The following is an 11,182-nucleotide window of genomic DNA, read 5'->3' as shown; positions in this document are numbered from 1 at the left end:
AAAAAACTCATTGTTTAATATGTGAGAGAAGAAGGTATTAGTTCATATTCTCAAAAGAGAAGACCTAGGGTTTGAAAAACAGAATGACTGTACTTTGGCTCGTCCAACGACCCCCCCCTCCCCCCTCCCCCCTCCGGCCTCATCGACGGCGAATTCCAGCCTCATTGTCATGCGATGGGTGCTACAAGACATGCACAATGTTGGGTGGGAGTGAGTGGTGTTATGTTTGAAGATTTACAGTCAGATGTTTCAGTGTTGTTGTAAATAATGGTGGTGGTGTCTCGCTAAAGCTTGGCAGCTCGTTGTGGGCAGAGGATTAGATAATCGCTCTAGATATAATCAGAAATCACCCAACAATTGTTGTGTAAGACAGAATTTGAATATCAATATAATTCATATTAAGAGTGACAACTTATTGTTAATTACAGAACAAGTAATTAGAGAACAAATATGAATCCTAATCCTTGTTTAATTGTATTTGTGTTGTGAGTCACACAAATATGATGGGAGATCTAAATGGCTTGGAAACCAAGCAATTAGTATCGGATAAACTTATAGTGATACAATTTTGATAGAATTAAGAAGCCTTTTATGGGAAGGACTTTATCGGACTGATCAATATAAATACAAGGTACGAGCTTTCAGAATATCTTGCCCCATAGATAAGTTTGCTTTCTCGAGAGGATCTGAGAAGTTTTTGTTTGGCTGCAATGGCTTTTTCCTCACAAGCTGGTCTGTGCCACAATCCGGATGTTATATGTGTTTTGTTTTGAATGTTTGAGAACATGACTTGCTTTGTTTATTAATTGTGCAGTTTAGTATGATCTTGAGTATTTTCAGTTTAACAATTGGTATCAGAGCGTAGGGATTGTATGATAATAAACCAGATTAAGAATTATGTGAACTAGTTTTCCTTGCAATATTCCTTTTGTTCATTCTGCTAAAACCAAAGGCTTTTGAAACTGGGCCAAACCTTTTTCTAATACGGCCTACTTTTCTTTTATTATAAGCCAAACCTGATATTGACTATTAAGCCCAAAAGTGCATATGCACAATTCAGCAACCCCAAAACTAATTGTTTTGCTGCAAACGGTCATTCCTCCTTAATTTCCAAATTTGGGGTTCAGGGTTCTTGTAAGGAAATTATCAATTCTACTGTTCGTGATGCTTGTACTTTAAATTGCTTCAAGATATGAGACTAGTATGTATCTCGAACCTTAAGACATATATATTTGTTTCAATTAACTTCTTCTGCAGCGCGGGAGCATTATGGTACAATTTTGTTTCAAAACTAGAAATTTGATGTATGAATGTTGATAATTATGCATCAGAACCCTAAATTGCATTCCCGGCGTGCACCTACGCTAGAGTAGATGGTGACCAGATGAAATTTAATGTTGAATTGCTTGATCATGAGTTTTCTGACTATTGTGATTTTGAATGGAATTTTATCTGATGATTGATTGATGCTCTTGGTGCTTTACTTGGTTGTAATTCATTCTCATGTCAATTATACATGTATATATGGTTGTAATTCAATGGAAGTTAAGTGACAAGATAATCTCCCAATCAGTATTCATATATCTTGTTCATTAATTTTCTGATAAAGACTTGTTGTGTTTTATATCAAAAACATTATGAAACAACAATTTGGTTCTAGATTGCAAAATTTTATTCTAATATATATTGTAACATCAATTCGTCATGATATTGTTTTGTAAATCATCTAGCTACTGAACCAAACCCTGTGTTTTTGATTTCTGGAATGTAACTGTATCTTCAACAGAAGGATCGACTTTTGTATTCTTGAAATTAAAACAGTGTAATATGAAATCCTAGGAGCTAAATTTAGTGATCTGAACGTTTCTTCTTACTAACATGTGTTGAACATTCAGTGATGCCTTAGTTTCTAAAGGTTTTAGTATTACAATTAAGTTAATCTTCAGTATAATGAATCATCTTTTTGCCAACAGGTAAAGTGTTTCATTGAATGTGCTTTTGGGGAATTTTTGTGTTTTCTATGATGGATGTTTTATTTCTTGTTTTGTTTGATTCTTGATGCACTATTATGTAGTATATGTGTGCTTATTTTATTCAAACAAAAATTTTCCAGTTTTGACATAAAACTAAAAACTTTTGTTTTTCCTTGTTTTCAGCTTTGAACTCAGGCTTTTCCCTGACCAACATTGAACTTTTGAATGGCTCGAATTTCAGAAAATGGAAAGAGATGGTTGATTGTATCTTGGCTTTCAGGGTATTGACATATGTTTAAGAACCTGAGCCCCTTATAGATGACCAAGGTACTAATCAGGATGTCACCAAGCATAGAGAATGGCACAGAGCCGATAGAATGACCAAATTGATCTTGAAACAGACCATGTCACCTATTGTGAGGGGTAGTGTCGCTGAGCAAGAGACTGCATTAGAGTATATGACTGCAATCGGCCTTAAGTTCAAGGAGAATGAAAAGGTTGAAATCCACTTACTGTTAGATAAGTTGATGAAGACTAAGTATGAAGCTTCCGGTAGTGTAAGAGAACACATTATGAGTATCATTCATACCACCACTAGACTTAGGGACTTAAATGTTGTTTTTCCTGATGCTTTCATTATTCATCTTTTCTTTGAAAATCTCCCTGCTAGCTTTGCGGCTCTCAGAACAGCTTATTTTGCTCAAAAGGAGCAGTGGGACTTGAATGAGTTAATTGCAATCTGTGTACAAGAAGAGGAACTGCTTAAGAGAGACAAGTCTATTTCTGTGAATTTAGTCAATAAACCAAACTGGAAGGGTAAGAACAAGGCTTCAGGGTCTAATACAGTAGCTGCAAGTGAGGGAACTAGTGGGACCAAAGTAGTGAAACTTGGCCCCAAGAAATTTGGTGGAAAGGGTAAGAAATCTGGAAGTTTTAAGTGCTTTTTCTGCAAAAAGATGCCATTCCAAGAAGAATTGTAAGGGGTTTAAGGACTGGCTTGTGAAAAAGGGTAAGTGTCAATTTTCTTTGTTTTCTATCAAAGTTAACACAGTAGATTATTCTCCTAGTTCTTAGGACCTTGACACAGGCTCACCTATTCACATAACTAATTGTTTGCAGGACTTTCTAACAAAGAGGGCCCCAAAGAAAAATGAGGTGAACATCTCAGTAGGGAATGGCATGGGAGTAGCAGTGAAGGCGATAGGCACAGTCAAACTGCTTTTAGGATCTAGTCTTAGTTATGTTTTGGAAAATGTTTTTTATATTCCCTCTATGAAGAGGAAGTTGATTTCAGTAGCTTGCTTAGTTAGGAGTGGGTGTACTTTTTTCATCAACCTTGAAGAAATAAAAATCTCCCATGTTAATTTCTTGTTATCTTGCTTCTCTTGTTAATGATTATTGGATGCTTGATTGTTCTCTGTCTCATGATGTGTTATCTATTGAAAATGAAAGAAACAGTTTAAGTAAGAAAAGAAAATTTAGTGAAAATTCGGCTTTTCTTTGGCACAGGAGACTTGCACATATCTCAAAAGATAGATTGCGGATAATGGAAAAGGAAAACTTACTTCCTGAACTTGATTGGACTGATTTTGAAACTTGCGTTGAGTGTGTAAAGGGTAAATTGACTAAGTCCAAAAAGAAAACCTCAAATAGAGATACAGAACCTCTACAGCTTATTCACACTGATATTTGTGGTCCGTTTGCAAACAAGACAATATGTGGAAATAGATACTTGATCACTTTTATAGATGATGCAACCAGATATTGCTATGTTTACTTATTGTTTAAAAAATCCCAAGCCTTAGAAAAAATTTTCATTTACAGAACTGAGGTAGAAAAGGAGTTGGGAAAGGAAATTAAGGCAATAAGGTTTGACAGAGGGGGTGAGTACTATGGCAAATATACAGAGTTAGGTCAACAGAAAGGGCCATTTGCACTTTATTTAGAGAAAGTTGGCATACAAGCACAGTACACTACACCTTGAACACCTGAATCCAATGGTGTTTCAGGAAGAAGAAATAGATCCCTCCTTAACATGATTAGAAGCATGATGTGTACCTCGGGGTTACCTAGATTTCTTTGGGGTGAAGCTTTAAAGACTGCAAACTACTTGATAAACAGAACACCAAGCAAAGCTATTTCCAAAAACTGTGGAAAAATAAGAAACCTAGTGTGCAGCATATACATGTTTGGGGATGTAGAGCAGAAGCCAGACCTTACAATCCCCAAGCTGGAAAACTTGATCCAAAAACCAGTTCAGCCTACTTTGTTGGATATCCAGAGAGATCTTTTGCTTATAAATTCTATTGTCCTAGCCACAGTACTAGAATCATAGAAACAAATAGAGCTGTGTTCCTTGATGAAATTAATCCCAGTTATCCATATGAAGACTTAGAGCTTGAATTCCAAGAATTAGCAGAAGATGAATCTGAGCCACTTGATACCTCATCTCTAAGTCTAGATGTCACCATTGAACCAGCTCCACAATCTCAGCCTATAATTGCAGAACAAGTCCAAATTGCTCAAGAACCAAATCCTGTAGATATTGAGATAGAACCTCAAACTGAAAATGCAAATGTTGCAGCCGCAGCTCAAAATGAAGTTGAGAATGAAAACCAAGTGTTGAGGAGATCTGAGAGAGTTAGAAAACCAGCCATTAACACTGAGGAATATGAGGTTTATTTACAGGAAGCAGAGATTGATTTTGGGGATGATAATGACCCTACAAGCTATAGACAAGCAATTGAGAGTGATGAGAGCTTGATGTGGAATGAGGCAATGAAATCTGAGATTAAATCAATGTATGACAACCAAGTATGGGAACTAGTAGAACCAGTCGAAAACCAGAGGGCAATTGGCTGTAAATGGGTATTTAAGACCAAAAGATGTGCAGATGAATCGATAGAAAAGCATAAGGCCAGACTTGTAGCAAAGGGATTTACACAGAAGGAAGGAGTAGACTTTAATGAAACCTTTTCACCAGTTTCTACGAAAAATGCTTTTAGGATCATAATGGCTCTAGTAGCCCATTATGACATGGAATTACATCAAATGGATGTTAAAACAGCCTTCCTAAATGGCGATCTGGATGAGGAAATTTACATGAAGCAGCCTGAAGGATTTATAGAACCTGGAAATGAACACTTAGTATGTAAACTGAATAAATTGATTTATGGCTTAAAACAAGCATCAAGGAAGTGGTATCTCAAGTTTGATGCAGTTATAAGCTCTTTTGGTTTCACCGAAAATCTGGTCGATGAATGTGTCTACATGAAAACAAAAGGCAGGCATTATATTTTCCTTGTTCTCTACGTTGATCATATTGCTTGCTAGTACAGATATGTCTTTACTACTTGAAACTAAAATCTTTCTATCAAATAACTTTGATAAGAAAGATTTGGGGGAAGCAGCTTATGTTCTGGGCATAGAAATCCATAGGGACAGGTCCAAACATCTTTTGGGGCTGTCTCAACAAAGCTATATTTCAAAAGTCCTGAAAAGATTTGATATGCATGGTTGTTCACCTGGACATGTACCAATGTCCAAAGGTGATAAGCTGAATAAGAGCCTTTTATGGCTTGGAAACCAAGCAATTAATATCGGATAAACTTACAGTGATACAGTTTAAATAGAATTAAGACTCCTTTTATGGGAAGGACTTTATTGGATTGATCAATATAAATACAGGGTCCCTGAGATCTCTCCAAGTACGAGCTTTCAGAATATCTTGCCCCATAGATAAGTTTGCTTTCCCGAGAGGATCTCAGAAGATTTTGTTTGGCTGCAATGGCTTTTTTCTCACAAGCTGGTCTGTGCCACAATCCGGCATATGTTACATATATTGATGTTATATGTGTTTTGTTTTGAATGTTTGAGAACATGACTTGCTGTGTTTATTAATTGTGCAATTTAGTATGATCTTTAGTATTTTCAGTTTAACATGGTGGACTATTATGTGAAGGTTGGGTTGGCGAGTTGTGATTCTCTCTATGGATTTGCACAGAGTAAGAGTTGGGTTAGATATGGGGTAAAGGTGGCAAGGAGGCTTGTCGGAATCTAAGCATATAGAGATGGGGTCAATGAGGTTGGAGGAGCTTAGCAGGAGGTCCACTCTTTTATAGCTTGTGCTTAAGTGGGTGTTGTTCTCTGTTGCTCAAGGTTGGAGGTGGTGGTTGTGGTTATGTTATTGGCCTACGAGCATGACTTTTTCGAAGGGAGTTATCGAGACTTGGCGATTTCCTACCTTACTGTGACAAATTTCTGGAAGTTGGTGTTGACGTAGAGGAAACGAGAAGCGAGATGTCACAACCTTTTTCTATTAGGTTTTTATTTGTCAGATTTTGGTTAGTTATAATAAGTCCCTCCTCTGTTGAGTGAGGGTTTGAGTCTTTTATTGGTTGTACCATTGGTATTGCATCATTCCCAGATACTAGTTATTTTAATTTGTAATGAAGAGTTGCCCTTGCACGTGTATTAGCAATTTTGCTGGCACACAATGCGAATGGGGTTATGCTCCTCTTGAGGTAGGTTATGATGATACATCGATAGTCCTGAGATATGATGATTGTCTGTATACCAAAAGAAAGGGCAATTCTTGTGGTTAGAGTTTATGTGTGTTCGAGTTATGGTATCTATAACCTCTTGAGGAGTCAGCCCACTGCTGTAATATTTTGGATTAATAGAATTTATTCTCTGCTCTCAGAGACAGAGAGAGAGAGAGAGAGAGAGAGAGAGAGAGAGAGAGAGAGAGAGGTATTACAAATAAATTTATATGATTTGAATATGGGTGAGGCTATTGTCACTCTACTATTTTTTTTGTTCACCCTACTTGCTCATTACACCCTACTTATTAATTTCAATTATTATATTTACTTATCTAACTCATTTCTCTTTTCAGAAATATCCTTATATGACATATCCAATTAAAGAAATTTTTTTAACGAAAATCTCTCATTTAATTAATACCAATAAATAAAATAAAATATATTAAATTTCCTAATAATATTATAATCTGATTCACTTCCATTTTTTTTAATTTTTTTCTTTCAATTTCAATGTTCATCTATTTTAATTCATGTTAAAAGATTAGTAAGTTAACAACTATGAGCAACAAAAAAGAGATTGATTTTTTTTTTTTTTTGTGTGTTTTACAAAGGGTATTGCAAAGATGATGAAGTTAACACTAATAGTTTTGTGAATTAATACACGAATTACAATGAGGAAGCAACAAAAAGATTAAAAAAATATTAATAAATTCAAATTTGGGTGGTGAAGATGAAGATTAATGTTATTCAATGAAAAATTAAGTAATCTTTGTATTTAATTAATTAGTTATGTACTTAATTTTCCATACAGATTAGGATTTTAAAAAATTAGTGTACTTATTAGTCATTTTGCACTTGGGTAATATAGTTTTTCAATAATTCAAATGTTTGTAGGGTGAATTAAGAAAATGGTAGGGTGGTAATAGCCGCACCATTTGAATATTTTTTTGGGTCCTTGTCCCAAAGCATCAAAATTGGCCAAAATTATTCCACTTACCCCACCAACAAATTTTTATTCCCACCTAACCCAATTTAAAGAGAAATGACAATTTTTCCCTTAACCTAATTAATTAAGAAACTACATCATGCTACTCTCTATCTCTCTCCTCCCTCTGATCCGGTTTCTCTCTCTCCCTCTCTGATCGTTTCCTCTTCACTCTGAGTCGCCGCAAACCTTGCTTAGATGGGGTTGCCCCTCGTTGACAAAGAGTACATCAAAGAAATTGATAAGGCTCGCCGTGATCTCCGTGCTTCATTTTCGGCAAAGCGTACTCTCTCTCTCTCTTCCATTTCTGGTTTCCCAATGAGTTCTCGATCATTAGTACTCAATCAAGTAGGTACTCTCTCTTTTTCCATTTCCGGTATGAATTCGAAGACGACGACTTTGAAGCAGTCGGCAGCGGTGTCTCCCATCCTGACGTCGTTGCTTGGGTTGAACAACAAGCCAGAACCGCTTTGCTTAGACCTCGCCGCTCTGAATTCAAGCCCATCTGGGGCTCTGCCAGTTGCAGAGACTCCCGAGATTGCGGCAACCCCATCTTCCTTGAGCATTCCTTTGTCTGAAACTCCGTCAGTGTCACTGGCGATGTTCCCGTCGAGCAGTAGCCCACCAAGTCCGACGCCGGCAAATCTGTCGCTTGAGGGTACGGCGGAGGGTCCTGCTAATGATGATAAGTTGGGTTCGGACTCCAAGTACGGAGTTGGGTTCATTTTGAGAGTCTTAAGTCGCTTTGGCTCTCTATTCATTCTCTCTTTAGAGTTTACTTGAATCTTGATAGTCCTCGTCTCCTCTCTGTTTGTTTTTTTTTTTTTGGTAAAATGAGGGCAGAAGACCCAGAAGGAAAAAAAATATATATATTTTATTATCTCATAATAAAACATTTATTGAGGGGCAATAAAGGTTTATTAATAAATGTTTTGAATTGATGTAATCTCCTCGTTTTTTTTTTCCTTAATAAGAGTTTGGACTAAATACTGTTTAGTCCTTGAGCTTTTGACCATAAAACAATTTAGTCCCTGACCTTCTAATTTCACACGTTTAGTCCCTGTACTTCAAAATTTCAGACCAATAGGTCCTTGCTGTCTAAAAGTTGCGGCGAAATGTCTATTATGCCCTCAGTTCTTTTTTTTTGAATTAATTAATTATTTTATTTTTTTTGGAAAAGGAATTTTTTTCCCTTTCTTTCTTTCTGTTTATTTTTTTCTGTTTTTTTTCCTTTCTTTCTTTCTGTTTGAAAAAAAAAAGAATAAATAAAATAAAGAAAAAAGAATAAATAAAAAAAAGAGAAAGGAATAAATTTATTAAAAAAAAAAGAACTGAGGGCATAATAGACATTTCGCCGCGACTTTTAGACGGCAAGGACCTATTGGTCTGAAATTTTGAAGTATAGGGACTAAACGTGTGAAATTAGAAGGTCAGGGACTGAAGTGTTTTATGGTCAAAAGCTCAAGGACTAAACAGTATTTAGTCCTAAGAGTTTTATTTGTCTAATTTTAGGGATTAGTTCCCATTCTGGTGACCAAAAGGTTTATTGGGGGGCAATAAACATCTCCGAAGACCTTTTTGGGGACCTCCGGCGAGGTTTCATAAACTTTTATTACCCCAATAAATGACTATTGGGGGGCAATAAATCTCTCCCGTGATCTATGAGATCTCTAGCAACTTTTTTGGGGACCTCCGGTTAGGTTTTCAGAGAAATCCGGCAGCTGGCGGTTAGTGTTCGGATTTTGGCGATTGGAGTCCCGCGGTCATGGGACTTCGGCCAAGTCTCCTATGACTTCTCTCTATCTATCTATCTATCTATCTATCTATCTATCTATCTATCTATCTATCTCTTTCTCTCTCTCTCTCTCTATATACACACACACACACTAGCCTTCCAGCACGCGCTTAAGCGCGTGTGAAAGTGCGGCATCATCTTCCGACTCTTAAGCAGTCACCTTTGGAACTGAAAGCCAGTCACGAAAATTAAATCCCATAACCAAATCAAACGCAAAAACAACAACTGATGATCAAACAATCCCAAAATGGCTAAAATACTAAACCCAGAGGAAAAAATTCACAAATTAAGACATATAGAGCAAGAAATCAAAAGCAGCATATACTATTTTCTCCATAACCACAAGATTAGGCAACCCATCGAGAAATTTTTGCTGGGACTAAGTCAAGACCTCTCTTTGCTTGTTGAGTAAACTGTCTTCGCGCTTGTTATTCCTGACCCGGATTCGCTCGGCCAACTCTCAAATCCCCAATTCTGCATAATCAACTTCCCTTCTCCTTCTCAAAAAAAAAAAAAAAAAAAAAAAAACTTCCCGTCTCGCTCCAAGTCTAATTCAGTTGATTATTCATCCATGAATTCATAAATCAAAATTGAAATCAAGTCTTACCTGCAAAACCAAACAAATCAAACTCAATCCTCTTTTCTCTCTATTCGCAGAAGCCAGATGTTTGTCTGCGCTCTCTCTCTCTCTCTACAGTCTGCATGCTCTCCTTTATGTTTCTCTGTAAATCATGGGCAATATCAAGGGCAAAATGGGAAGTTCGAAAGTTTCCCCAATATGAACAGTAAAACCCTCTTCACTTTATATATATATATATGTGTGTGTGTGTGTGTGTGTGTGTAACAAAGGGGTGAGGGCAAAAAAGTCTTAAAAATAAACAAAAAACAAAAAAGAAAACTTAATTGGGTATTAGAGAAGACTTTATTGAAGTCTTTATGGGTAAGTGGAAAAAAAAAAAAGTCCCTAAAAATTAGGGTAAGTGGTCAAAAACCCTATTTTTCTCACACCAAAAATAAAATAGCTAGAAATTTATAATAATTTCATAGTGTTATAAACAAAAGAGACATATGGAGAAAATATAGAGAATATACAAGGGAAGTAGAAGCCTGTTTCATTCTCATTAGATAATTTTATATAGGAGTTAGGGTTTACATCACAAGAACATAATTAATGAGTATTTATGTGGACAATCACACTATATATATATATATATATATATATATATATATATATATATATATATAATATTTACCACACTTCTCTTTAAATGTTCACCAATGAATGATAAATACAACGCACAACACCTCTCTTTATTGTTGTCTCTTCTAAAATCTTGCCAAGTACCAAAATCTAATGAGGTTAAAAACTTAAAATTGATCGAAACAAAAAAGAGTATAATGTGTATATATCCAAGGTATCATACTTTTGAATACTCCCTTGATTGAGAATCTTCCCTCGCCCTCCAAAAAGAAAAAGTTCATAGTAGTCCCCATTGTATAAGTTGTACTTGGAGTTTGTCTACCATACATCAATATTGATACATCAACTAAAATTAGTTTCATTCAGAAGTTAAATTACTCTATGCACTGATACTAGTTTGAGACTATTTACTTTTGTATCATAGCAGTCTACTCCTATACATTGAATGACTCTATGTATTGACTCTATGCATCATACTTTAACCAAGTCAAATGTTCCTCGATGTTTGTAATTGGATCCAAAGATTCGGTGTATAAACAAAAAGACTGAAAACTCCCGTTCCATAATGTTAAAAAAATCTGAATGGAGGCGATAACTTATAAGCAACGCTATATTAGCCATAACAAAAGGAAAAAACAAGAGGGGTATTTTGGTGAATATTGGGTGGTAAAATTACCCAAAAAA

The 11,182-nt window shown here is 35.9% G+C and overlaps 1 long non-coding RNA gene across 2 annotated transcripts; it reads left to right on the top strand.

Moving 5' to 3' along the window:
* The first annotated feature begins 1,078 nt into the window (after positions 1–1,078).
* On the top strand, positions 1,079–3,324 carry LOC133737355 (uncharacterized). 2 transcript variants are annotated; one of them, XR_009859830.1, is made up of 3 exons: positions 1,079–1,201; positions 2,157–2,982; positions 3,093–3,324. It is a non-coding gene; the product is annotated as an uncharacterized LOC133737355 (long non-coding RNA). The 2 variants fall into 2 exon arrangements; XR_009859829.1 differs by having other exon boundaries at positions 1,105–1,272.
* The last annotated feature ends 7,858 nt before the right edge of the window (positions 3,325–11,182 follow it).

The sequence above is a fragment of the Rosa rugosa genome, chromosome 1 (genome assembly GCF_958449725.1).
Source record: "Rosa rugosa chromosome 1, drRosRugo1.1, whole genome shotgun sequence".
NCBI classification, from domain to species: Eukaryota; Viridiplantae; Streptophyta; class Magnoliopsida; order Rosales; family Rosaceae; genus Rosa; species Rosa rugosa.
This window is presented reverse-complemented; position numbering and strand designations above follow the sequence as displayed.